This window comes from Symsagittifera roscoffensis, chromosome 6, assembly GCF_963678635.1.
Source record: "Symsagittifera roscoffensis chromosome 6, txSymRosc1.1, whole genome shotgun sequence".
NCBI lineage: Eukaryota > Metazoa > Xenacoelomorpha > Acoela > Convolutidae > Symsagittifera > Symsagittifera roscoffensis.
Window position 1 is genome coordinate 34156547 of NC_087067.1, and position 25064 is coordinate 34181610.

Genomic DNA, 25064 nt, shown 5'->3' on the forward strand with positions numbered 1-25064 from the left:
AGCCGCACATTCACTGTAAGTGGCATATGAATGGATACCAGCCAGGATACTGTCAGTTGCTTTTAGCCTAATTGTTGTGATAAACTTATTAAATAGGTAAGTATTCAAATCTATTTGATAAGTTTTCTTTGAATGCACTCTGCGACAGCGGAGGGCAGCCCAATTCTCTTAAAAAATGCAAGAAAAAAAATTGCACTAACTTAAAAGTTAGCTTTTAGGCCAATTTTCGTCCAAAATGGCCGAAATTCGGGTCCCCCCAAATTTTCAACTGATGATTACTCCACGTACACTTAAGCTACAAACGTCGTTTTGGGCTCGTTGGAATCGTCCTGAGCTATAATTTATGAAACAAGATGAAAAAAATGATGTTTCAACGAAAAAAACCAAAAATTTTGAAAATTTCATTTTTTGCACCACGCTCGATTAGGCTTAACTTTTTGGCATCACCGAGATTTCAAAAGCTTATAACTTTGTGTTGGACCGACGAAATTGGTTCATTTTCTCAGTCCCCCAAGATTTGACCATGATCTTATGATCCAAATAATAAAATTTGAAAATTTTAAAATTTTTGGGCAAGTTATGGCCGTTCGCGCAATTCACCAGGCTCGATTGGGCTTAACTTTTTGACATCACCGAAATTCAAAAGGCTATAACTCAAAGACCCCAAAAGTTATCTCCAATATTTTTGGCCTATCAGCAGCTGATTGTACACAAAATTGATACTGCAAAAGAAATTTTTCGGTTTTCTGTTGTTTTGACCAAAATTTGACCCATTGAAAATTTTTGCACCACGCTCGATTAGGCTTAACTTTTTGACATCACCGAACTTTAAACAGCAATAACTCTTAGCGTATAAAAGTAAAAGAGATACTTTTGCTTTAAATAAAAGCCTACAACACCTGGTGTTCCCAGGCGGTCTCCCATCCAAGTACTAACCAGGCCCAATGTTGCTTAACTTCGGTGATCGGACGAGAACCGGTGCATTCAACATGGTATGGTCGTAGGCATTTGAGTTACTCCGCTTTCACTTATATCCTTACTAGCATATGTCTATGTACATTAGTTTTAAAACACTCGCCCTCGCGCGAGAGTAAAAATATGCTCTTATACCATGTAAAATTTTGCACGCTCACGTTATAATTTATGCATTTCAAACAAAATTTTGAAAATTGACATTGTTTGGAATTTTTTTGGCCCAATGTGTTAAATGGCCAAATCGGCTGGTCAAAACCTATGGAGCGTGTACAAGGTGCCTTGAATGACCATTTATGGCATGATAGCCGCACATTCACTGTAAGTGGCATATGAATGGATACCAGCCAGGATACTGTCAGTTGCTTTTAGCCTAATTGTTGTGATAAACTTATTAAATAGGTAAGTATTCAAATCTATTTGATAAGTTTTCTTTGAATGCACTCTGCGACAGCGGAGGGCAGCCCAATTCTCTTAAAAAATGCAAGAAAAAAAATTGCACTAACTTAAAAGTTAGCTTTTAGGCCAATTTTCGTCCAAAATGGCCGAAATTCGGGTCCCCCCAAATTTTCAACTGATGATTACTCCACGTACACTTAAGCTACAAACGTCGTTTTGGGCTCGTTGGAATCGTCCTGAGCTATAATTTATGAAACAAGATGAAAAAAATGATGTTTCAACGAAAAAAACCAAAAATTTTGAAAATTTCATTTTTTGCACCACGCTCGATTAGGCTTAACTTTTTGGCATCACCGAGATTTCAAAAGCTTATAACTTTGTGTTGGACCGACGAAATTGGTTCATTTTCTCAGTCCCCCAAGATTTGACCATGATCTTATGATCCAAATAATAAAATTTGAAAATTTTAAAATTTTTGGGCAAGTTATGGCCGTTCGCGCAATTCACCAGGCTCGATTGGGCTTAACTTTTTGACATCACCGAAATTCAAAAGGCTATAACTCAAAGACCCCAAAAGTTATCTCCAATATTTTTGGCCTATCAGCAGCTGATTGTACACAAAATTGATACTGCAAAAGAAATTTTTCGGTTTTCTGTTGTTTTGACCAAAATTTGACCCATTGAAAATTTTTGCACCACGCTCGATTAGGCTTAACTTTTTGACATCACCGAACTTTAAACAGCAATAACTCTTAGCGTATAAAAGTAAAAGAGATACTTTTGCTTTAAATAAAAGCCTACAACACCTGGTGTTCCCAGGCGGTCTCCCATCCAAGTACTAACCAGGCCCAATGTTGCTTAACTTCGGTGATCGGACGAGAACCGGTGCATTCAACATGGTATGGTCGTAGGCATTTGAGTTACTCCGCTTTCACTTATATCCTTACTAGCATATGTCTATGTACATTAGTTTTAAAACACTCGCCCTCGCGCGAGAGTAAAAATATGCTCTTATACCATGTAAAATTTTGCACGCTCACGTTATAATTTATGCATTTCAAACAAAATTTTGAAAATTGACATTGTTTGGAATTTTTTTGGCCCAATGTGTTAAATGGCCAAATCGGCTGGTCAAAACCTATGGAGCGTGTACAAGGTGCCTTGAATGACCATTTATGGCATGAAAGCCGCACATTCACTGTAAGTGGCATATGAATGGATACCAGCCAGGATACTGTCAGTTGCTTTTAGCCTAATTGTTGTGATAAACTTATTAAATAGGTAAGTATTCAAATCTATTTGATAAGTTTTCTTTGAATGCACTCTGCGACAGCGGAGGGCAGCCCAATTCTCTTAAAAAATGCAAGAAAAAAAATTGCACTAACTTAAAAGTTAGCTTTTAGGCCAATTTTCGTCCAAAATGGCCGAAATTCGGGTCCCCCCAAATTTTCAACTGATGATTACTCCACGTACACTTAAGCTACAAACGTCGTTTTGGGCTCGTTGGAATCGTCCTGAGCTATAATTTATGAAACAAGATGAAAAAAATGATGTTTCAACGAAAAAAACCAAAAATTTTGAAAATTTCATTTTTTGCACCACGCTCGATTAGGCTTAACTTTTTGGCATCACCGAGATTTCAAAAGCTTATAACTTTGTGTTGGACCGACGAAATTGGTTCATTTTCTCAGTCCCCCAAGATTTGACCATGATCTTATGATCCAAATAATAAAATTTGAAAATTTTAAAATTTTTGGGCAAGTTATGGCCGTTCGCGCAATTCACCAGGCTCGATTGGGCTTAACTTTTTGACATCACCGAAATTCAAAAGGCTATAACTCAAAGACCCCAAAAGTTATCTCCAATATTTTTGGCCTATCAGCAGCTGATTGTACACAAAATTGATACTGCAAAAGAAATTTTTCGGTTTTCTGTTGTTTTGACCAAAATTTGACCCATTGAAAATTTTTGCACCACGCTCGATTAGGCTTAACTTTTTGACATCACCGAACTTTAAACAGCAATAACTCTTAGCGTATAAAAGTAAAAGAGATACTTTTGCTTTAAATAAAAGCCTACAACACCTGGTGTTCCCAGGCGGTCTCCCATCCAAGTACTAACCAGGCCCAATGTTGCTTAACTTCGGTGATCGGACGAGAACCGGTGCATTCAACATGGTATGGTCGTAGGCATTTGAGTTACTCCGCTTTCACTTATATCCTTACTAGCATATGTCTATGTACATTAGTTTTAAAACACTCGCCCTCGCGCGAGAGTAAAAATATGCTCTTATACCATGTAAAATTTTGCACGCTCACGTTATAATTTATGCATTTCAAACAAAATTTTGAAAATTGACATTGTTTGGAATTTTTTTGGCCCAATGTGTTAAATGGCCAAATCGGCTGGTCAAAACCTATGGAGCGTGTACAAGGTGCCTTGAATGACCATTTATGGCATGATAGCCGCACATTCACTGTAAGTGGCATATGAATGGATACCAGCCAGGATACTGTCAGTTGCTTTTAGCCTAATTGTTGTGATAAACTTATTAAATAGGTAAGTATTCAAATCTATTTGATAAGTTTTCTTTGAATGCACTCTGCGACAGCGGAGGGCAGCCCAATTCTCTTAAAAAATGCAAGAAAAAAAATTGCACTAACTTAAAAGTTAGCTTTTAGGCCAATTTTCGTCCAAAATGGCCGAAATTCGGGTCCCCCCAAATTTTCAACTGATGATTACTCCACGTACACTTAAGCTACAAACGTCGTTTTGGGCTCGTTGGAATCGTCCTGAGCTATAATTTATGAAACAAGATGAAAAAAATGATGTTTCAACGAAAAAAACCAAAAATTTTGAAAATTTCATTTTTTGCACCACGCTCGATTAGGCTTAACTTTTTGGCATCACCGAGATTTCAAAAGCTTATAACTTTGTGTTGGACCGACGAAATTGGTTCATTTTCTCAGTCCCCCAAGATTTGACCATGATCTTATGATCCAAATAATAAAATTTGAAAATTTTAAAATTTTTGGGCAAGTTATGGCCGTTCGCGCAATTCACCAGGCTCGATTGGGCTTAACTTTTTGACATCACCGAAATTCAAAAGGCTATAACTCAAAGACCCCAAAAGTTATCTCCAATATTTTTGGCCTATCAGCAGCTGATTGTACACAAAATTGATACTGCAAAAGAAATTTTTCGGTTTTCTGTTGTTTTGACCAAAATTTGACCCATTGAAAATTTTTGCACCACGCTCGATTAGGCTTAACTTTTTGACATCACCGAACTTTAAACAGCAATAACTCTTAGCGTATAAAAGTAAAAGAGATACTTTTGCTTTAAATAAAAGCCTACAACACCTGGTGTTCCCAGGCGGTCTCCCATCCAAGTACTAACCAGGCCCAATGTTGCTTAACTTCGGTGATCGGACGAGAACCGGTGCATTCAACATGGTATGGTCGTAGGCATTTGAGTTACTCCGCTTTCACTTATATCCTTACTAGCATATGTCTATGTACATTAGTTTTAAAACACTCGCCCTCGCGCGAGAGTAAAAATATGCTCTTATACCATGTAAAATTTTGCACGCTCACGTTATAATTTATGCATTTCAAACAAAATTTTGAAAATTGACATTGTTTGGAATTTTTTTGGCCCAATGTGTTAAATGGCCAAATCGGCTGGTCAAAACCTATGGAGCGTGTACAAGGTGCCTTGAATGACCATTTATGGCATGATAGCCGCACATTCACTGTAAGTGGCATATGAATGGATACCAGCCAGGATACTGTCAGTTGCTTTTAGCCTAATTGTTGTGATAAACTTATTAAATAGGTAAGTATTCAAATCTATTTGATAAGTTTTCTTTGAATGCACTCTGCGACAGCGGAGGGCAGCCCAATTCTCTTAAAAAATGCAAGAAAAAAAATTGCTAGCTTTTAGGCCAATTTTCGTCCAAAATGGCCGAAATTCGGGTCCCCCCAAATTTTCAACTGATGATTACTCCACGTACACTTAAGCTACAAACGTCGTTTTGGGCTCGTTGGAATCGTCCTGAGCTGTAATTTATGAAACAAGATGAAAAAAATGATGTTTCAACGAAAAAAACCAAAAATTTTGAAAATTTCATTTTTTGCACCACGCTCGATTAGGCTTAACTTTTTGGCATCACCGAGATTTCAAAAGCTTATAACTTTGTGTTGGACCGACGAAATTGGTTCATTTTCTCAGTCCCCCAAGATTTGACCATGATCTTATGATCCAAATAATAAAATTTGAAAATTTTAAAATTTTTGGGCAAGTTATGGCCGTTCGCGCAATTCACCAGGCTCGATTGGGCTTAACTTTTTGACATCACCGAAATTCAAAAGGCTATAACTCAAAGACCCCAAAAGTTATCTCCAATATTTTTGGCCTATCAGCAGCTGATTGTACACAAAATTGATACTGCAAAAGAAATTTTTCGGTTTTCTGTTGTTTTGACCAAAATTTGACCCATTGAAAATTTTTGCACCACGCTCGATTAGGCTTAACTTTTTGACATCACCGAACTTTAAACAGCAATAACTCTTAGCGTATAAAAGTAAAAGAGATACTTTTGCTTTAAATAAAAGCCTACAACACCTGGTGTTCCCAGGCGGTCTCCCATCCAAGTACTAACCAGGCCCAATGTTGCTTAACTTCGGTGATCGGACGAGAACCGGTGCATTCAACATGGTATGGTCGTAGGCATTTGAGTTACTCCGCTTTCACTTATATCCTTACTAGCATATGTCTATGTACATTAGTTTTAAAACACTCGCCCTCGCGCGAGAGTAAAAATATGCTCTTATACCATGTAAAATTTTGCACGCTCACGTTATAATTTATGCATTTCAAACAAAATTTTGAAAATTGACATTGTTTGGAATTTTTTTGGCCCAATGTGTTAAATGGCCAAATCGGCTGGTCAAAACCTATGGAGCGTGTACAAGGTGCCTTGAATGACCATTTATGGCATGATAGCCGCACATTCACTGTAAGTGGCATATGAATGGATACCAGCCAGGATACTGTCAGTTGCTTTTAGCCTAATTGTTGTGATAAACTTATTAAATAGGTAAGTATTCAAATCTATTTGATAAGTTTTCTTTGAATGCACTCTGCGACAGCGGAGGGCAGCCCAATTCTCTTAAAAAATGCAAGAAAAAAAATTGCACTAAGTTAAAAGTTAGCTTTTAGGCCAATTTTCGTCCAAAATGGCCGAAATTCGGGTCCCCCCAAATTTTCAACTGATGATTACTCCACGTACACTTAAGCTACAAACGTCGTTTTGGGCTCGTTGGAATCGTCCTGAGCTATAATTTATGAAACAAGATGAAAAAAATGATGTTTCAACGAAAAAAACCAAAAATTTTGAAAATTTCATTTTTTGCACCACGCTCGATTAGGCTTAACTTTTTGGCATCACCGAGATTTCAAAAGCTTATAACTTTGTGTTGGACCGACGAAATTGGTTCATTTTCTCAGTCCCCCAAGATTTGACCATGATCTTATGATCCAAATAATAAAATTTGAAAATTTTAAAATTTTTGGGCAAGTTATGGCCGTTCGCGCAATTCACCAGGCTCGATTGGGCTTAACTTTTTGACATCACCGAAATTCAAAAGGCTATAACTCAAAGACCCCAAAAGTTATCTCCAATATTTTTGGCCTATCAGCAGCTGATTGTACACAAAATTGATACTGCAAAAGAAATTTTTCGGTTTTCTGTTGTTTTGACCAAAATTTGACCCATTGAAAATTTTTGCACCACGCTCGATTAGGCTTAACTTTTTGACATCACCGAACTTTAAACAGCAATAACTCTTAGCGTATAAAAGTAAAAGAGATACTTTTGCTTTAAATAAAAGCCTACAACACCTGGTGTTCCCAGGCGGTCTCCCATCCAAGTACTAACCAGGCCCAATGTTGCTTAACTTCGGTGATCGGACGAGAACCGGTGCATTCAACATGGTATGGTCGTAGGCATTTGAGTTACTCCGCTTTCACTTATATCCTTACTAGCATATGTCTATGTACATTAGTTTTAAAACACTCGCCCTCGCGCGAGAGTAAAAATATGCTCTTATACCATGTAAAATTTTGCACGCTCACGTTATAATTTATGCATTTCAAACAAAATTTTGAAAATTGACATTGTTTGGAATTTTTTTGGCCCAATGTGTTAAATGGCCAAATCGGCTGGTCAAAACCTATGGAGCGTGTACAAGGTGCCTTGAATGACCATTTATGGCATGATAGCCGCACATTCACTGTAAGTGGCATATGAATGGATACCAGCCAGGATACTGTCAGTTGCTTTTAGCCTAATTGTTGTGATAAACTTATTAAATAGGTAAGTATTCAAATCTATTTGATAAGTTTTCTTTGAATGCACTCTGCGACAGCGGAGGGCAGCCCAATTCTCTTAAAAAATGCAAGAAAAAAAATTGCACTAACTTAAAAGTTAGCTTTTAGGCCAATTTTCGTCCAAAATGGCCGAAATTCGGGTCCCCCCAAATTTTCAACTGATGATTACTCCACGTACACTTAAGCTACAAACGTCGTTTTGGGCTCGTTGGAATCGTCCTGAGCTGTAATTTATGAAACAAGATGAAAAAAATGATGTTTCAACGAAAAAAACCAAAAATTTTGAAAATTTCATTTTTTGCACCACGCTCGATTAGGCTTAACTTTTTGGCATCACCGAGATTTCAAAAGCTTATAACTTTGTGTTGGACCGACGAAATTGGTTCATTTTCTCAGTCCCCCAAGATTTGACCATGATCTTATGATCCAAATAATAAAATTTGAAAATTTTAAAATTTTTGGGCAAGTTATGGCCGTTCGCGCAATTCACCAGGCTCGATTGGGCTTAACTTTTTGACATCACCGAAATTCAAAAGGCTATAACTCAAAGACCCCAAAAGTTATCTCCAATATTTTTGGCCTATCAGCAGCTGATTGTACACAAAATTGATACTGCAAAAGAAATTTTTCGGTTTTCTGTTGTTTTGACCAAAATTTGACCCATTGAAAATTTTTGCACCACGCTCGATTAGGCTTAACTTTTTGACATCACCGAACTTTAAACAGCAATAACTCTTAGCGTATAAAAGTAAAAGAGATACTTTTGCTTTAAATAAAAGCCTACAACACCTGGTGTTCCCAGGCGGTCTCCCATCCAAGTACTAACCAGGCCCAATGTTGCTTAACTTCGGTGATCGGACGAGAACCGGTGCATTCAACATGGTATGGTCGTAGGCATTTGAGTTACTCCGCTTTCACTTATATCCTTACTAGCATATGTCTATGTACATTAGTTTTAAAACACTCGCCCTCGCGCGAGAGTAAAAATATGCTCTTATACCATGTAAAATTTTGCACGCTCACGTTATAATTTATGCATTTCAAACAAAATTTTGAAAATTGACATTGTTTGGAATTTTTTTGGCCCAATGTGTTAAATGGCCAAATCGGCTGGTCAAAACCTATGGAGCGTGTACAAGGTGCCTTGAATGACCATTTATGGCATGATAGCCGCACATTCACTGTAAGTGGCATATGAATGGATACCAGCCAGGATACTGTCAGTTGCTTTTAGCCTAATTGTTGTGATAAACTTATTAAATAGGTAAGTATTCAAATCTATTTGATAAGTTTTCTTTGAATGCACTCTGCGACAGCGGAGGGCAGCCCAATTCTCTTAAAAAATGCAAGAAAAAAAATTGCACTAAGTTAAAAGTTAGCTTTTAGGCCAATTTTCGTCCAAAATGGCCGAAATTCGGGTCCCCCCAAATTTTCAACTGATGATTACTCCACGTACACTTAAGCTACAAACGTCGTTTTGGGCTCGTTGGAATCGTCCTGAGCTATAATTTATGAAACAAGATGAAAAAAATGATGTTTCAACGAAAAAAACCAAAAATTTTGAAAATTTCATTTTTTGCACCACGCTCGATTAGGCTTAACTTTTTGGCATCACCGAGATTTCAAAAGCTTATAACTTTGTGTTGGACCAACGAAATTGGTTCATTTTCTCAGTCCCCCAAGATTTGACCATGATCTTATGATCCAAATAATAAAATTTGAAAATTTTAAAATTTTTGGGCAAGTTATGGCCGTTCGCGCAATTCACCAGGCTCGATTGGGCTTAACTTTTTGACATCACCGAAATTCAAAAGGCTATAACTCAAAGACCCCAAAAGTTATCTCCAATATTTTTGGCCTATCAGCAGCTGATTGTACACAAAATTGATACTGCAAAAGAAATTTTTCGGTTTTCTGTTGTTTTGACCAAAATTTGACCCATTGAAAATTTTTGCACCACGCTCGATTAGGCTTAACTTTTTGACATCACCGAACTTTAAACAGCAATAACTCTTAGCGTATAAAAGTAAAAGAGATACTTTTGCTTTAAATAAAAGCCTACAACACCTGGTGTTCCCAGGCGGTCTCCCATCCAAGTACTAACCAGGCCCAATGTTGCTTAACTTCGGTGATCGGACGAGAACCGGTGCATTCAACATGGTATGGTCGTAGGCATTTGAGTTACTCCGCTTTCACTTATATCCTTACTAGCATATGTCTATGTACATTAGTTTTAAAACACTCGCCCTCGCGCGAGAGTAAAAATATGCTCTTATACCATGTAAAATTTTGCACGCTCACGTTATAATTTATGCATTTCAAACAAAATTTTGAAAATTGACATTGTTTGGAATTTTTTTGGCCCAATGTGTTAAATGGCCAAATCGGCTGGTCAAAACCTATGGAGCGTGTACAAGGTGCCTTGAATGACCATTTATGGCATGATAGCCGCACATTCACTGTAAGTGGCATATGAATGGATACCAGCCAGGATACTGTCAGTTGCTTTTAGCCTAATTGTTGTGATAAACTTATTAAATAGGTAAGTATTCAAATCTATTTGATAAGTTTTCTTTGAATGCACTCTGCGACAGCGGAGGGCAGCCCAATTCTCTTAAAAAATGCAAGAAAAAAAATTGCACTAACTTAAAAGTTAGCTTTTAGGCCAATTTTCGTCCAAAATGGCCGAAATTCGGGTCCCCCCAAATTTTCAACTGATGATTACTCCACGTACACTTAAGCTACAAACGTCGTTTTGGGCTCGTTGGAATTGTCCTGAGCTATAATTTATGAAACAAGATGAAAAAAATGATGTTTCAACGAAAAAAACCAAAAATTTTGAAAATTTCATTTTTTGCACCACGCTCGATTAGGCTTAACTTTTTGGCATCACCGAGATTTCAAAAGCTTATAACTTTGTGTTGGACCGACGAAATTGGTTCATTTTCTCAGTCCCCCAAGATTTGACCATGATCTTATGATCCAAATAATAAAATTTGAAAATTTTAAAATTTTTGGGCAAGTTATGGCCGTTCGCGCAATTCACCAGGCTCGATTGGGCTTAACTTTTTGACATCACCGAAATTCAAAAGGCTATAATTCAAAGACCCCAAAAGTTATCTCCAATATTTTTGGCCTATCAGCAGCTGATTGTACACAAAATTGATACTGCAAAAGAAATTTTTCGGTTTTCTGTTGTTTTGACCAAAATTTGACCCATTGAAAATTTTTGCACCACGCTCGATTAGGCTTAACTTTTTGACATCACCGAACTTTAAACAGCAATAACTCTTAGCGTATAAAAGTAAAAGAGATACTTTTGCTTTAAATAAAAGCCTACAACACCTGGTGTTCCCAGGCGGTCTCCCATCCAAGTACTAACCAGGCCCAATGTTGCTTAACTTCGGTGATCGGACGAGAACCGGTGCATTCAACATGGTATGGTCGTAGGCATTTGAGTTACTCCGCTTTCACTTATATCCTTACTAGCATATGTCTATGTACATTAGTTTTAAAACACTCGCCCTCGCGCGAGAGTAAAAATATGCTCTTATACCATGTAAAATTTTGCACGCTCACGTTATAATTTATGCATTTCAAACAAAATTTTGAAAATTGACATTGTTTGGAATTTTTTTGACCCAATGTGTTAAATGGCCAAATCGGCTGGTCAAAACCTATGGAGCGTGTACAAGGTGCCTTGAATGACCATTTATGGCATGATAGCCGCACATTCACTGTAAGTGGCATATGAATGGATACCAGCCAGGATACTGTCAGTTGCTTTTAGCCTAATTGTTGTGATAAACTTATTAAATAGGTAAGTATTCAAATCTATTTGATAAGTTTTCTTTGAATGCACTCTGCGACAGCGGAGGGCAGCCCAATTTTCTTAAAAAATGCAAGAAAAAAAATTGCACTAACTTAAAAGTTAGCTTTTAGGCCAATTTTCGTCCAAAATGGCCGAAATTCGGGTCCCCCCAAATTTTCAACTGATGATTACTCCACGTACACTTAAGCTACAAACGTCGTTTTGGGCTCGTTGGAATCGTCCTGAGCTGTAATTTATGAAACAAGATGAAAAAAATGATGTTTCAACGAAAAAAACCAAAAATTTTGAAAATTTCATTTTTTGCACCACGCTCGATTAGGCTTAACTTTTTGGCATCACCGAGATTTCAAAAGCTTATAACTTTGTGTTGGACCGACGAAATTGGTTCATTTTCTCAGTCCCCCAAGATTTGACCATGATCTTATGATCCAAATAATAAAATTTGAAAATTTTAAAATTTTTGGGCAAGTTATGGCCGTTCGCGCAATTCACCAGGCTCGATTGGGCTTAACTTTTTGACATCACCGAAATTCAAAAGGCTATAACTCAAAGACCCCAAAAGTTATCTCCAATATTTTTGGCCTATCAGCAGCTGATTGTACACAAAATTGATACTGCAAAAGAAATTTTTCGGTTTTCTGTTGTTTTGACCAAAATTTGACCCATTGAAAATTTTTGCACCACGCTCGATTAGGCTTAACTTTTTGACATCACCGAACTTTAAACAGCAATAACTCTTAGCGTATAAAAGTAAAAGAGATACTTTTGCTTTAAATAAAAGCCTACAACACCTGGTGTTCCCAGGCGGTCTCCCATCCAAGTACTAACCAGGCCCAATGTTGCTTAACTTCGGTGATCGGACGAGAACCGGTGCATTCAACATGGTATGGTCGTAGGCATTTGAGTTACTCCGCTTTCACTTATATCCTTACTAGCATATGTCTATGTACATTAGTTTTAAAACACTCGCCCTCGCGCGAGAGTAAAAATATGCTCTTATACCATGTAAAATTTTGCACGCTCACGTTATAATTTATGCATTTCAAACAAAATTTTGAAAATTGACATTGTTTGGAATTTTTTTGACCCAATGTGTTAAATGGCCAAATCGGCTGGTCAAAACCTATGGAGCGTGTACAAGGTGCCTTGAATGACCATTTATGGCATGATAGCCGCACATTCACTGTAAGTGGCATATGAATGGATACCAGCCAGGATACTGTCAGTTGCTTTTAGCCTAATTGTTGTGATAAACTTATTAAATAGGTAAGTATTCAAATCTATTTGATAAGTTTTCTTTGAATGCACTCTGCGACAGCGGAGGGCAGCCCAATTTTCTTAAAAAATGCAAGAAAAAAAATTGCACTAAGTTAAAAGTTAGCTTTTAGGCCAATTTTCGTCCAAAATGGCCGAAATTCGGGTCCCCCCAAATTTTCAACTGATGATTACTCCACGTACACTTAAGCTACAAACGTCGTTTTGGGCTCGTTGGAATCGTCCTGAGCTGTAATTTATGAAACAAGATGAAAAAAATGATGTTTCAACGAAAAAAACCAAAAATTTTGAAAATTTCATTTTTTGCACCACGCTCGATTAGGCTTAACTTTTTGGCATCACCGAGATTTCAAAAGCTTATAACTTTGTGTTGGACCGACGAAATTGGTTCATTTTCTCAGTCCCCCAAGATTTGACCATGATCTTATGATCCAAATAATAAAATTTGAAAATTTTAAAATTTTTGGGCAAGTTATGGCCGTTCGCGCAATTCACCAGGCTCGATTGGGCTTAACTTTTTGACATCACCGAAATTCAAAAGGCTATAACTCAAAGACCCCAAAAGTTATCTCCAATATTTTTGGCCTATCAGCAGCTGATTGTACACAAAATTGATACTGCAAAAGAAATTTTTCGGTTTTCTGTTGTTTTGACCAAAATTTGACCCATTGAAAATTTTTGCACCACGCTCGATTAGGCTTAACTTTTTGACATCACCGAACTTTAAACAGCAATAACTCTTAGCGTATAAAAGTAAAAGAGATACTTTTGCTTTAAATAAAAGCCTACAACACCTGGTGTTCCCAGGCGGTCTCCCATCCAAGTACTAACCAGGCCCAATGTTGCTTAACTTCGGTGATCGGACGAGAACCGGTGCATTCAACATGGTATGGTCGTAGGCATTTGAGTTACTCCGCTTTCACTTATATCCTTACTAGCATATGTCTATGTACATTAGTTTTAAAACACTCGCCCTCGCGCGAGAGTAAAAATATGCTCTTATACCATGTAAAATTTTGCACGCTCACGTTATAATTTATGCATTTCAAACAAAATTTTGAAAATTGACATTGTTTGGAATTTTTTTGGCCCAATGTGTTAAATGGCCAAATCGGCTGGTCAAAACCTATGGAGCGTGTACAAGGTGCCTTGAATGACCATTTATGGCATGAAAGCCGCACATTCACTGTAAGTGGCATATGAATGGATACCAGCCAGGATACTGTCAGTTGCTTTTAGCCTAATTGTTGTGATAAACTTATTAAATAGGTAAGTATTCAAATCTATTTGATAAGTTTTCTTTGAATGCACTCTGCGACAGCGGAGGGCAGCCCAATTCTCTTAAAAAATGCAAGAAAAAAAATTGCACTAACTTAAAAGTTAGCTTTTAGGCCAATTTTCGTCCAAAATGGCCGAAATTCGGGTCCCCCCAAATTTTCAACTGATGATTACTCCACGTACACTTAAGCTACAAACGTCGTTTTGGGCTCGTTGGAATCGTCCTGAGCTATAATTTATGAAACAAGATGAAAAAAATGATGTTTCAACGAAAAAAACCAAAAATTTTGAAAATTTCATTTTTTGCACCACGCTCGATTAGGCTTAACTTTTTGGCATCACCGAGATTTCAAAAGCTTATAACTTTGTGTTGGACCGACGAAATTGGTTCATTTTCTCAGTCCCCCAAGATTTGACTATGATCTTATGATCCAAATAATAAAATTTGAAAATTTTAAAATTTTTGGGCAAGTTATGGCCGTTCGCGCAATTCACCAGGCTCGATTGGGCTTAACTTTTTGACATCACCGAAATTCAAAAGGCTATAACTCAAAGACCCCAAAAGTTATCTCCAATATTTTTGGCCTATCAGCAGCTGATTGTACACAAAATTGATACTGCAAAAGAAATTTTTCGGTTTTCTGTTGTTTTGACCAAAATTTGACCCATTGAAAATTTTTGCACCACGCTCGATTAGGCTTAACTTTTTGACATCACCGAACTTTAAACAGCAATAACTCTTAGCGTATAAAAGTAAAAGAGATACTTTTGCTTTAAATAAAAGCCTACAACACCTGGTGTTCCCAGGCGGTCTCCCATCCAAGTACTAACCAGGCCCAATGTTGCTTAACTTCGGTGATCGGACGAGAACCGGTGCATTCAACATGGTATGGTCGTAGGCATTTGAGTTACTCCGCTTTCACTTATATCCTTACTAGCATATGTCTATGTACATTAGTTTTAAAACACTCGCCCTCGCGCGAGAGTAAAAATATGCTCTTATACCATGTAAAATTTTGCACGCTCACGTTATAATTTATGCATTTCAAACAAAATTTTGAAAATTGACATTGTTTGGAATTTTTTTGGCCCAATGTGTTAAATGGCCAAATCGGCTGGTCAAAACCTATGGAGCGTGTACAAGGTGCCTTGAATGACCATTTATGGCATGAAAGCCGCACATTCACTGTAAGTGGCATATGAATGGATACCAGCCAGGATACTGTCAGTTGCTTTTAGCCTAATTGTTGTGATAAACTTATTAAATAGGTAAGTATTCAAATCTATTTGATAAGTTTTCTTTGAATGCACTCTGCGACAGCGGAGGGCAGCCCAATTCTCTTAAAAAATGCAAGAAAAAAAATTGCACTAACTTAAAAGTTAGCTTTTAGGCCAATTTTCGTCCAAAATGGCCGAAATTCGGGTCCCCCCAAATTTTCAACTGATGATTACTCCTCGTACACTTAAGCTACAAACGTCGTTTTGGGCTCGTTGGAATCGTCCTGAGCTATAATTTATGAAACAAGATGAAAAAAATGATGTTTCAACGAAAAAAACCAAAAATTTTGAAAATTTCATTTTTTGCACCACGCTCGATTAGGCTTAACTTTTTGGCATCACCGAGATTTCAAAAGCTTATAACTTTGTGTTGGACCGACGAAATTGGTTCATTTTCTCAGTCCCCCAAGATTTGACCATGATCTTATGATCCAAATAATAAAATTTGAAAATTTTAAAATTTTTGGGCAAGTTATGGCCGTTCGCGCAATTCACCAGGCTCGATTGGGCTTAACTTTTTGACATCACCGAAATTCAAAAGGCTATAACTCAAAGACCCCAAAAGTTATCTCCAATATTTTTGGCCTATCAGCAGCTGATTGTACACAAAATTGATACTGCAAAAGAAATTTTTCGGTTTTCTGTTGTTTTGACCAAAATTTGACCCATTGAAAATTTTTGCACCACGCTCGATTAGGCTTAACTTTTTGACATCACCGAACTTTAAACAGCAATAACTCTTAGCGTATAAAAGTAAAAGAGATACTTTTGCTTTAAATAAAAGCCTACAACACCTGGTGTTCCCAGGCGGTCTCCCATCCAAGTACTAACCAGGCCCAATGTTGCTTAACTTCGGTGATCGGACGAGAACCGGTGCATTCAACATGGTATGGTCGTAGGCATTTGAGTTACTCCGCTTTCACTTATATCCTTACTAGCATATGTCTATGTACATTAGTTTTAAAACACTCGCCCTCGCGCGAGAGTAAAAATATGCTCTTATACCATGTAAAATTTTGCACGCTCACGTTATAATTTATGCATTTCAAACAAAATTTTGAAAATTGACATTGTTTGGAATTTTTTTGGCCCAATGTGTTAAATGGCCAAATCGGCTGGTCAAAACCTATGGAGCGTGTACAAGGTGCCTTGAATGACCATTTATGGCATGAAAGCCGCACATTCACTGTAAGTGGCATATGAATGGATACCAGCCAGGATACTGTCAGTTGCTTTTAGCCTAATTGTTGTGATAAACTTATTAAATAGGTAAGTATTCAAATCTATTTGATAAGTTTTCTTTGAATGCACTCTGCGACAGCGGAGGGCAGCCCAATTCTCTTAAAAAATGCAAGAAAAAAAATTGCACTAACTTAAAAGTTAGCTTTTAGGCCAATTTTCGTCCAAAATGGCCGAAATTCGGGTCCCCCCAAATTTTCAACTGATGATTACTCCACGTACACTTAAGCTACAAACGTCGTTTTGGGCTCGTTGGAATCGTCCTGAGCTATAATTTATGAAACAAGATGAAAAAAATGATGTTTCAACGAAAAAAACCAAAAATTTTGAAAATTTCATTTTTTGCACCACGCTCGATTAGGCTTAACTTTTTGGCATCACCGAGATTTCAAAAGCTTATAACTTTGTGTTGGACCGACGAAATTGGTTCATTTTCTCAGTCCCCCAAGATTTGACCATGATCTTATGATCCAAATAATAAAATTTGAAAATTTTAAAATTTTTGGGCAAGTTATGGCCGTTCGCGCAATTCACCAGGCTCGATTGGGCTTAACTTTTTGACATCACCGAAATTCAAAAGGCTATAACTCAAAGACCCCAAAAGTTATCTCCAATATTTTTGGCCTATCAGCAGCTGATTGTACACAAAATTGATACTGCAAAAGAAATTTTTCGGTTTTCTGTTGTTTTGACCAAAATTTGACCCATTGAAAATTTTTGCACCACGCTCGATTAGGCTTAACTTTTTGACATCACCGAACTTTAAACAGCAATAACTCTTAGCGTATAAAAGTAAAAGAGATACTTTTGCTTTAAATAAAAGCCTACAACACCTGGTGTTCCCAGGCGGTCTCCCATCCAAGTACTAACCAGGCCCAATGTTGCTTAACTTCGGTGATCGGACGAGAACCGGTGCATTCAACATGGTATGGTCGTAGGCATTTGAGTTACTCCGCTTTCACTTATATCCTTACTAGCATATGTCTATGTACATTAGTTTTAAAACACTCGCCCTCGCGCGAGAGTAAAAATATGCTCTTATACCATGTAAAATTTTGCACGCTCACGTTATAATTTATGCATTTCAAACAAAATTTTGAAAATTGACATTGTTTGGAATTTTTTTGGCCCAATGTGTTAAATGGCCAAATCGGCTGGTCAAAACCTATGGAGCGTGTACAAGGTGCCTTGAATGACCATTTATGGCATGAAAGCCGCACATTCACTGTAAGTGGCATATGAATGGATACCAGCCAGGATACTGTCAGTTGCTTTTAGCCTAATTGTTGTGATAAACTTATTAAATAGGTAAGTATTCAAATCTATTTGATAAGTTTTCTTTGAATGCACTCTGCGACAGCGGAGGGCAGCCCAATTCTCTTAAAAAATGCAAGAAAAAAAATTGCACTAACTTAAAAGTTAGCTTTTAGGCCAATTTTCGTCCAAAATGGCCGAAATTCGGGTCCCCCCAAATTTTCAACTGATGATTACTCCACGTACACTTAAGCTACAAACGTCGTTTTGGGCTCGTTGGAATCGTCCTGAGCTATAATTTATGAAACAAGATGAAAAAAATGATGTTTCAACGAAAAAAACCAAAAATTTTGAAAATTTCATTTTTTGCACCACGCTCGATTAGGCTTAACTTTTTGGCATCACCGAGATTTCAAAAGCTTATAACTTTGTGTTGGACCGACGAAATTGGTTCATTTTCTCAGTCCCCCAAGATTTGACTATGATCTTATGATCCAAATAATAAAATTTGAAAATTTTAAAATTTTTGGGCAAGTTATGGCCGTTCGCGCAATTCACCAGGCTCGATTGGGCTTAACTTTTTGACATCACCGAAATTCAAAAGGCTATAACTCAAAGACCCCAAAAGTTATCTCCAATATTTTTGGCCTATCAGCAGCTGATTGTACACAAAATTGATACTGCAAAAGAAATTTTTCGGTTTTCTGTTGTTTTGACCAAAATTTGACCCATTGAAAATTTTTGCACCACGCTCGATTAGGCTTAACTTTTTGACATCACCGAACTTTAAACAGCAATAACTCTTAGCGTATAAAAGTAAAAGAGATACTTTTGCTTTAAATAAAAGCCTACAACACCTGGTGTTCCCAGGCGGTCTCCCATCCAAGTACTAACCAGGCCCAATGTTGCTTAACTTCGGTGATCGGACGAGAACCGGTGCATTCAACATGGTATGGTCGTAGGCATTTGAGTTACTCCGCTTTCACTTATATCCTTACTAGCATATGTCTATGTACATTAGTTTTAAAACACTCGCCCTCGCGCGAGAGTAAAAATATGCTCTTATACCATGTAAAATTTTGCACGCTCACGTTATAATTTATGCATTTCAAACAAAATTTTGAAAATTGACATTGTTTGGAATTTTTTTGGCCCAATGTGTTAAATGGCCAAATCGGCTGGTCAAAACCTATGGAGCGTGTACAAGGTGCCTTGAATGACCATTTATGGCATGAAAGCCGCACATTCACTGTAAGTGGCATATGAATGGATACCAGCCAGGATACTGTCAGTTGCTTTTAGCCTAATTGTTGTGATAAACTTATTAAATAGGTAAGTATTCAAATCTATTTGATAAGTTTTCTTTGAATGCACTCTGCGACAGCGGAGGGCAGCCCAATTCTCTTAAAAAATGCAAGAAAAAAAATTGCACTAACTTAAAAGTTAGCTTTTAGGCCAATTTTCGTCCAAAATGGCCGAAATTCGGGTCCCCCCAAATTTTCAACTGATGATTACTCCACGTACACTTAAGCTACAAACGTCGTTTTGGGCTCGTTGGAATCGTCCTGAGCTATAATTTATGAAACAAGATGAAAAAAATGATGTTTCAACGAAAAAAACCAAAAATTTTGAAAATTTCATTTTTTGCACCACGCTCGATTAGGCTTAACTTTTTGGCATCACCGAGATTTCAAAAGCTTATAACTTTGTGTTGGACCGACGAAATTGGTTCATTTTCTCAGTCCCCCAAGATTTGACCATGATCTTATGATCCAAATAATAAAATTTGAAAATTTTAAAATTTTTGGGCAAGTTATGGCCGTTCGCGCAATTCACCAGGCTCGATTGGGCTTAACTTTTTGACATCACCGAAATTCAAAAGGCTATAACTCAAAGACCCCAAAAGTTATCTCCAATATTTTTGGCCTATCAGCAGCTGATTGTACACAAAATTGATACTGCAAAAGAAATTTTTCGGTTTTCTGTTGTTTTGACCAAAATTTGACCCATTGAAAATTTTTGCACCACGCTCGATTAGGCTTAACTTTTTGACATCACCGAACTTTAAACAGCAATAACTCTTAGCGTATAAAAGTAAAAGAGATACTTTTGCTTTAAATAAAAGCCTACAACACCTGGTGTTCCCAGGCGGTCTCCCATCCAAGTACTAACCAGGCCCAATGTTGCTTAACTTCGGTGATCGGACGAGAACCGGTGCATTCAACATGGTATGGTCGTAGGCATTTGAGTTACTCCGCTTTCACTTATATCCTTACTAGCATATGTCTATGTACATTAGTTTTAAAACACTCGCCCTCGCGCGAGAGTAAAAATATGCTCTTATACCATGTAAAATTTTGCACGCTCACGTTATAATTTATGCATTTCAAACAAAATTTTGAAAATTGACATTGTTTGGAATTTTTTTGGCCCAATGTGTTAAATGGCCAAATCGGCTGGTCAAAACCTATGGAGCGTGTACAAGGTGCCTTGAATGACCATTTATGGCATGATAGCCGCACATTCACTGTAAGTGGCATATGAATGGATACCAGCCAGGATACTGTCAGTTGCTTTTAGCCTAATTGTTGTGATAAACTTATTAAATAGGTAAGTATTCAAATCTATTTGATAAGTTTTCTTTGAATGCACTCTGCGACAGCGGAGGGCAGCCCAATTCTCTTAAAAAATGCAAGAAAAAAAATTGCACTAACTTAAAAGTTAGCTTTTAGGCCAATTTTCGTCCAAAATGGCCGAAATTCGGGTCCCCCCAAATTTTCAACTGATGATTACTCCACGTACACTTAAGCTACAAACGTCGTTTTGGGCTCGTTGGAATCGTCCTGAGCTATAATTTATGAAACAAGATGAAAAAAATGATGTTTCAACGAAAAAAACCAAAAATTTTGAAAATTTCATTTTTTGCACCACGCTCGATTAGGCTTAACTTTTTGGCATCACCGAGATTTCAAAAGCTTATAACTTTGTGTTGGACCGACGAAATTGGTTCATTTTCTCAGTCCCCCAAGATTTGACCATGATCTTATGATCCAAATAATAAAATTTGAAAATTTTAAAATTTTTGGGCAAGTTATGGCCGTTCGCGCAATTCACCAGGCTCGATTGGGCTTAACTTTTTGACATCACCGAAATTCAAAAGGCTATAACTCAAAGACCCCAAAAGTTATCTCCAATATTTTTGGCCTATCAGCAGCTGATTGTACACAAAATTGATACTGCAAAAGAAATTTTTCGGTTTTCTGTTGTTTTGACCAAAATTTGACCCATTGAAAATTTTTGCACCACGCTCGATTAGGCTTAACTTTTTGACATCACCGAACTTTAAACAGCAATAACTCTTAGCGTATAAAAGTAAAAGAGATACTTTTGCTTTAAATAAAAGCCTACAACACCTGGTGTTCCCAGGCGGTCTCCCATCCAAGTACTAACCAGGCCCAATGTTGCTTAACTTCGGTGATCGGACGAGAACCGGTGCATTCAACATGGTATGGTCGTAGGCATTTGAGTTACTCCGCTTTCACTTATATCCTTACTAGCATATGTCTATGTACATTAGTTTTAAAACACTCGCCCTCGCGCGAGAGTAAAAATATGCTCTTATACCATGTAAAATTTTGCACGCTCACGTTATAATTTATGCATTTCAAACAAAATTTTGAAAATTGACATTGTTTGGAATTTTTTTGGCCCAATGTGTTAAATGGCCAAATCGGCTGGTCAAAACCTATGGAGCGTGTACAAGGTGCCTTGAATGACCATTTATGGCATGATAGCCGCACATTCACTGTAAGTGGCATATGAATGGATACCAGCCAGGATACTGTCAGTTGCTTTTAGCCTAATTGTTGTGATAAACTTATTAAATAGGTAAGTATTCAAATCTATTTGATAAGTTTTCTTTGAATGCACTCTGCGACAGCGGAGGGCAGCCCAATTCTCTTAAAAAATGCAAGAAAAAAAATTGCACTAACTTAAAAGTTAGCTTTTAGGCCAATTTTCGTCCAAAATGGCCGAAATTCGGGTCCCCCCAAATTTTCAACTGATGATTACTCCACGTACACTTAAGCTACAAACGTCGTTTTGGGCTCGTTGGAATCGTCCTGAGCTATAATTTATGAAACAAGATGAAAAAAATGATGTTTCAACGAAAAAAACCAAAAATTTTGAAAATTTCATTTTTTGCACCACGCTCGATTAGGCTTAACTTTTTGGCATCACCGAGATTTCAAAAGCTTATAACTTTGTGTTGGACCGACGAAATTGGTTCATTTTCTCAGTCCCCCAAGATTTGACCATGATCTTATGATCCAAATAATAAAATTTGAAAATTTTAAAATTTTTGGGCAAGTTATGGCCGTTCGCGCAATTCACCAGGCTCGATTGGGCTTAACTTTTTGACATCACCGAAATTCAAAAGGCTATAACTCAAAGACCCCAAAAGTTATCTCCAATATTTTTGGCCTATCAGCAGCTGATTGTACACAAAATTGATACTGCAAAAGAAATTTTTCGGTTTTCTGTTGTTTTGACCAAAATTTGACCCATTGAAAATTTTTGCACCACGCTCGATTAGGCTTAACTTTTTGACATCACCGAACTTTAAACAGCAATAACTCTTAGCGTATAAAAGTAAAAGAGATACTTTTGCTTTAAATAAAAGCCTACAACACCTGGTGTTCCCAGGCGGTCTCCCATCCAAGTACTAACCAGGCCCAATGTTGCTTAACTTCGGTGATCGGACGAGAACCGGTGCATTCAACATGGTATGGTCGTAGGCATTTGAGTTACTCCGCTTTCACTTATATCCTTACTAGCATATGTCTATGTACATTAGTTTTAAAACACTCGCCCTCGCGCGAGAGTAAAAATATGCTCTTATACCATGTAAAATTTTGCACGCTCACGTTATAATTTATGCATTTCAAACAAAATTTTGAAAATTGACATTGTTTGGAATTTTTTTGACCCAATGTGTTAAATGGCCAAATCGGCTGGTCAAAACCTATGGAGCGTGTACAAGGTGCCTTGAATGACCATTTATGGCATGATAGCCGCACATTCACTGTAAGTGGCATATGAATGGATACCAGCCAGGATACTGTCAGTTGCTTTTAGCCTAATTGTTGTGATAAACTTATTAAATAGGTAAGTATTCAAATCTATTTGATAAGTTTTCTTTGAATGCACTCTGCGACAGCGGAGGGCAGCCCAATTCTCTTAAAAAATGCAAGAAAAAAAATTGCACTAACTTAAAAGTTAGCTTTTAGGCCAATTTTCGTCCAAAATGGCCGAAATTCGGGTCCCCCCAAATTTTCAACTGATGATTACTCCACGTACACTTAAGCTACAAACGTCGTTTTGGGCTCGTTGGAATCGTCCTGAGCTATAATTTATGAAACAAGATGAAAAAAATGATGTTTCAACGAAAAAAACCAAAAATTTTGAAAATTTCATTTTTTGCACCACGCTCGATTAGGCTTAACTTTTTGGCATCACCGAGATTTCAAAAGCTTATAACTTTGTGTTGGACCGACGAAATTGGTTCATTTTCTCAGTCCCCCAAGATTTGACCATGATCTTATGATCCAAATAATAAAATTTGAAAATTTTAAAATTTTTGGGCAAGTTATGGCCGTTCGCGCAATTCACCAGGCTCGATTGGGCTTAACTTTTTGACATCACCGAAATTCAAAAGGCTATAACTCAAAGACCCCAAAAGTTATCTCCAATATTTTTGGCCTATCAGCAGCTGATTGTACACAAAATTGATACTGCAAAAGAAATTTTTCGGTTTTCTGTTGTTTTGACCAAAATTTGACCCATTGAAAATTTTTGCACCACGCTCGATTAGGCTTAACTTTTTGACATCACCGAACTTTAAACAGCAATAACTCTTAGCGTATAAAAGTAAAAGAGATACTTTTGCTTTAAATAAAAGCCTACAACACCTGGTGTTCCCAGGCGGTCTCCCATCCAAGTACTAACCAGGCCCAATGTTGCTTAACTTCGGTGATCGGACGAGAACCGGTGCATTCAACATGGTATGGTCGTAGGCATTTGAGTTACTCCGCTTTCACTTATATCCTTACTAGCATATGTCTATGTACATTAGTTTTAAAACACTCGCCCTCGCGCGAGAGTAAAAATATGCTCTTATACCATGTAAAATTTTGCACGCTCACGTTATAATTTATGCATTTCAAACAAAATTTTGAAAATTGACATTGTTTGGAATTTTTTTGACCCAATGTGTTAAATGGCCAAATCGGCTGGTCAAAACCTATGGAGCGTGTACAAGGTGCCTTGAATGACCATTTATGGCATGATAGCCGCACATTCACTGTAAGTGGCATATGAATGGATACCAGCCAGGATACTGTCAGTTGCTTTTAGCCTAATTGTTGTGATAAACTTATTAAATAGGTAAGTATTCAAATCTATTTGATAAGTTTTCTTTGAATGCACTCTGCGACAGCGGAGGGCAGCCCAATTCTCTTAAAAAATGCAAGAAAAAAAATTGCACTAACTTAAAAGTTAGCTTTTAGGCCAATTTTCGTCCAAAATGGCCGAAATTCGGGTCCCCCCAAATTTTCAACTGATGATTACTCCACGTACACTTAAGCTACAAACGTCGTTTTGGGCTCGTTGGAATCGTCCTGAGCTATAATTTATGAAACAAGATGAAAAAAATGATGTTTCAACGAAAAAAACCAAAAATTTTGAAAATTTCATTTTTTGCACCACGCTCGATTAGGCTTAACTTTTTGGCATCACCGAGATTTCAAAAGCTTATAACTTTGTGTTGGACCGACGAAATTGGTTCATTTTCTCAGTCCCCCAAGATTTGACCATGATCTTATGATCCAAATAATAAAATTTGAAAATTTTAAAATTTTTGGGCAAGTTATGGCCGTTCGCGCAATTCACCAGGCTCGATTGGGCTTAACTTTTTGACATCACCGAAATTCAAAAGGCTATAACTCAAAGACCCCAAAAGTTATCTCCAATATTTTTGGCCTATCAGCAGCTGATTGTACACAAAATTGATACTGCAAAAGAAATTTTTCGGTTTTCTGTTGTTTTGACCAAAATTTGACCCATTGAAAATTTTTGCACCACGCTC

General features: G+C 37.4%; 19 non-coding genes across 19 annotated transcripts; all 19 read right to left on the bottom strand.

The window, feature by feature from the left end:
- Positions 1 to 887: 887 nt before the first annotated feature.
- Positions 888 to 1006, bottom strand: LOC134850147 (5S ribosomal RNA). Its single transcript, XR_010164120.1, has one exon. It is a non-coding gene; the product is annotated as a 5S ribosomal RNA (ribosomal RNA).
- Positions 1007 to 2165: 1159 nt separating this feature from the next.
- Positions 2166 to 2284, bottom strand: LOC134850148 (5S ribosomal RNA). Its single transcript, XR_010164121.1, has one exon. It is a non-coding gene; the product is annotated as a 5S ribosomal RNA (ribosomal RNA).
- A 1159-nt stretch (positions 2285 to 3443) lies between these two features.
- On the bottom strand, positions 3444 to 3562 carry LOC134850149 (5S ribosomal RNA). The gene has a single exon (XR_010164122.1). It is a non-coding gene; the product is annotated as a 5S ribosomal RNA (ribosomal RNA).
- A 1159-nt stretch (positions 3563 to 4721) lies between these two features.
- LOC134850150 (5S ribosomal RNA) lies at positions 4722 to 4840 on the bottom strand. Its single transcript, XR_010164123.1, has one exon. It is a non-coding gene; the product is annotated as a 5S ribosomal RNA (ribosomal RNA).
- A 1145-nt stretch (positions 4841 to 5985) lies between these two features.
- LOC134850151 (5S ribosomal RNA) lies at positions 5986 to 6104 on the bottom strand. Its single transcript, XR_010164124.1, has one exon. It is a non-coding gene; the product is annotated as a 5S ribosomal RNA (ribosomal RNA).
- Positions 6105 to 7263: 1159 nt separating this feature from the next.
- On the bottom strand, positions 7264 to 7382 carry LOC134850152 (5S ribosomal RNA). Its single transcript, XR_010164125.1, has one exon. It is a non-coding gene; the product is annotated as a 5S ribosomal RNA (ribosomal RNA).
- A 1159-nt stretch (positions 7383 to 8541) lies between these two features.
- On the bottom strand, positions 8542 to 8660 carry LOC134850153 (5S ribosomal RNA). The gene has a single exon (XR_010164126.1). It is a non-coding gene; the product is annotated as a 5S ribosomal RNA (ribosomal RNA).
- Positions 8661 to 9819: 1159 nt separating this feature from the next.
- Positions 9820 to 9938, bottom strand: LOC134850154 (5S ribosomal RNA). The gene has a single exon (XR_010164127.1). It is a non-coding gene; the product is annotated as a 5S ribosomal RNA (ribosomal RNA).
- A 1159-nt stretch (positions 9939 to 11097) lies between these two features.
- LOC134850156 (5S ribosomal RNA) lies at positions 11098 to 11216 on the bottom strand. Its single transcript, XR_010164129.1, has one exon. It is a non-coding gene; the product is annotated as a 5S ribosomal RNA (ribosomal RNA).
- Positions 11217 to 12375: 1159 nt separating this feature from the next.
- LOC134850157 (5S ribosomal RNA) lies at positions 12376 to 12494 on the bottom strand. The gene has a single exon (XR_010164130.1). It is a non-coding gene; the product is annotated as a 5S ribosomal RNA (ribosomal RNA).
- A 1159-nt stretch (positions 12495 to 13653) lies between these two features.
- On the bottom strand, positions 13654 to 13772 carry LOC134850158 (5S ribosomal RNA). The gene has a single exon (XR_010164131.1). It is a non-coding gene; the product is annotated as a 5S ribosomal RNA (ribosomal RNA).
- Positions 13773 to 14931: 1159 nt separating this feature from the next.
- LOC134850160 (5S ribosomal RNA) lies at positions 14932 to 15050 on the bottom strand. Its single transcript, XR_010164132.1, has one exon. It is a non-coding gene; the product is annotated as a 5S ribosomal RNA (ribosomal RNA).
- Positions 15051 to 16209: 1159 nt separating this feature from the next.
- Positions 16210 to 16328, bottom strand: LOC134850161 (5S ribosomal RNA). Its single transcript, XR_010164133.1, has one exon. It is a non-coding gene; the product is annotated as a 5S ribosomal RNA (ribosomal RNA).
- Positions 16329 to 17487: 1159 nt separating this feature from the next.
- LOC134850162 (5S ribosomal RNA) lies at positions 17488 to 17606 on the bottom strand. Its single transcript, XR_010164134.1, has one exon. It is a non-coding gene; the product is annotated as a 5S ribosomal RNA (ribosomal RNA).
- A 1159-nt stretch (positions 17607 to 18765) lies between these two features.
- On the bottom strand, positions 18766 to 18884 carry LOC134850163 (5S ribosomal RNA). The gene has a single exon (XR_010164135.1). It is a non-coding gene; the product is annotated as a 5S ribosomal RNA (ribosomal RNA).
- A 1159-nt stretch (positions 18885 to 20043) lies between these two features.
- Positions 20044 to 20162, bottom strand: LOC134850164 (5S ribosomal RNA). The gene has a single exon (XR_010164136.1). It is a non-coding gene; the product is annotated as a 5S ribosomal RNA (ribosomal RNA).
- Positions 20163 to 21321: 1159 nt separating this feature from the next.
- Positions 21322 to 21440, bottom strand: LOC134850165 (5S ribosomal RNA). Its single transcript, XR_010164137.1, has one exon. It is a non-coding gene; the product is annotated as a 5S ribosomal RNA (ribosomal RNA).
- A 1159-nt stretch (positions 21441 to 22599) lies between these two features.
- On the bottom strand, positions 22600 to 22718 carry LOC134850166 (5S ribosomal RNA). Its single transcript, XR_010164138.1, has one exon. It is a non-coding gene; the product is annotated as a 5S ribosomal RNA (ribosomal RNA).
- A 1159-nt stretch (positions 22719 to 23877) lies between these two features.
- On the bottom strand, positions 23878 to 23996 carry LOC134850168 (5S ribosomal RNA). Its single transcript, XR_010164140.1, has one exon. It is a non-coding gene; the product is annotated as a 5S ribosomal RNA (ribosomal RNA).
- Positions 23997 to 25064: the final 1068 nt, after the last annotated feature.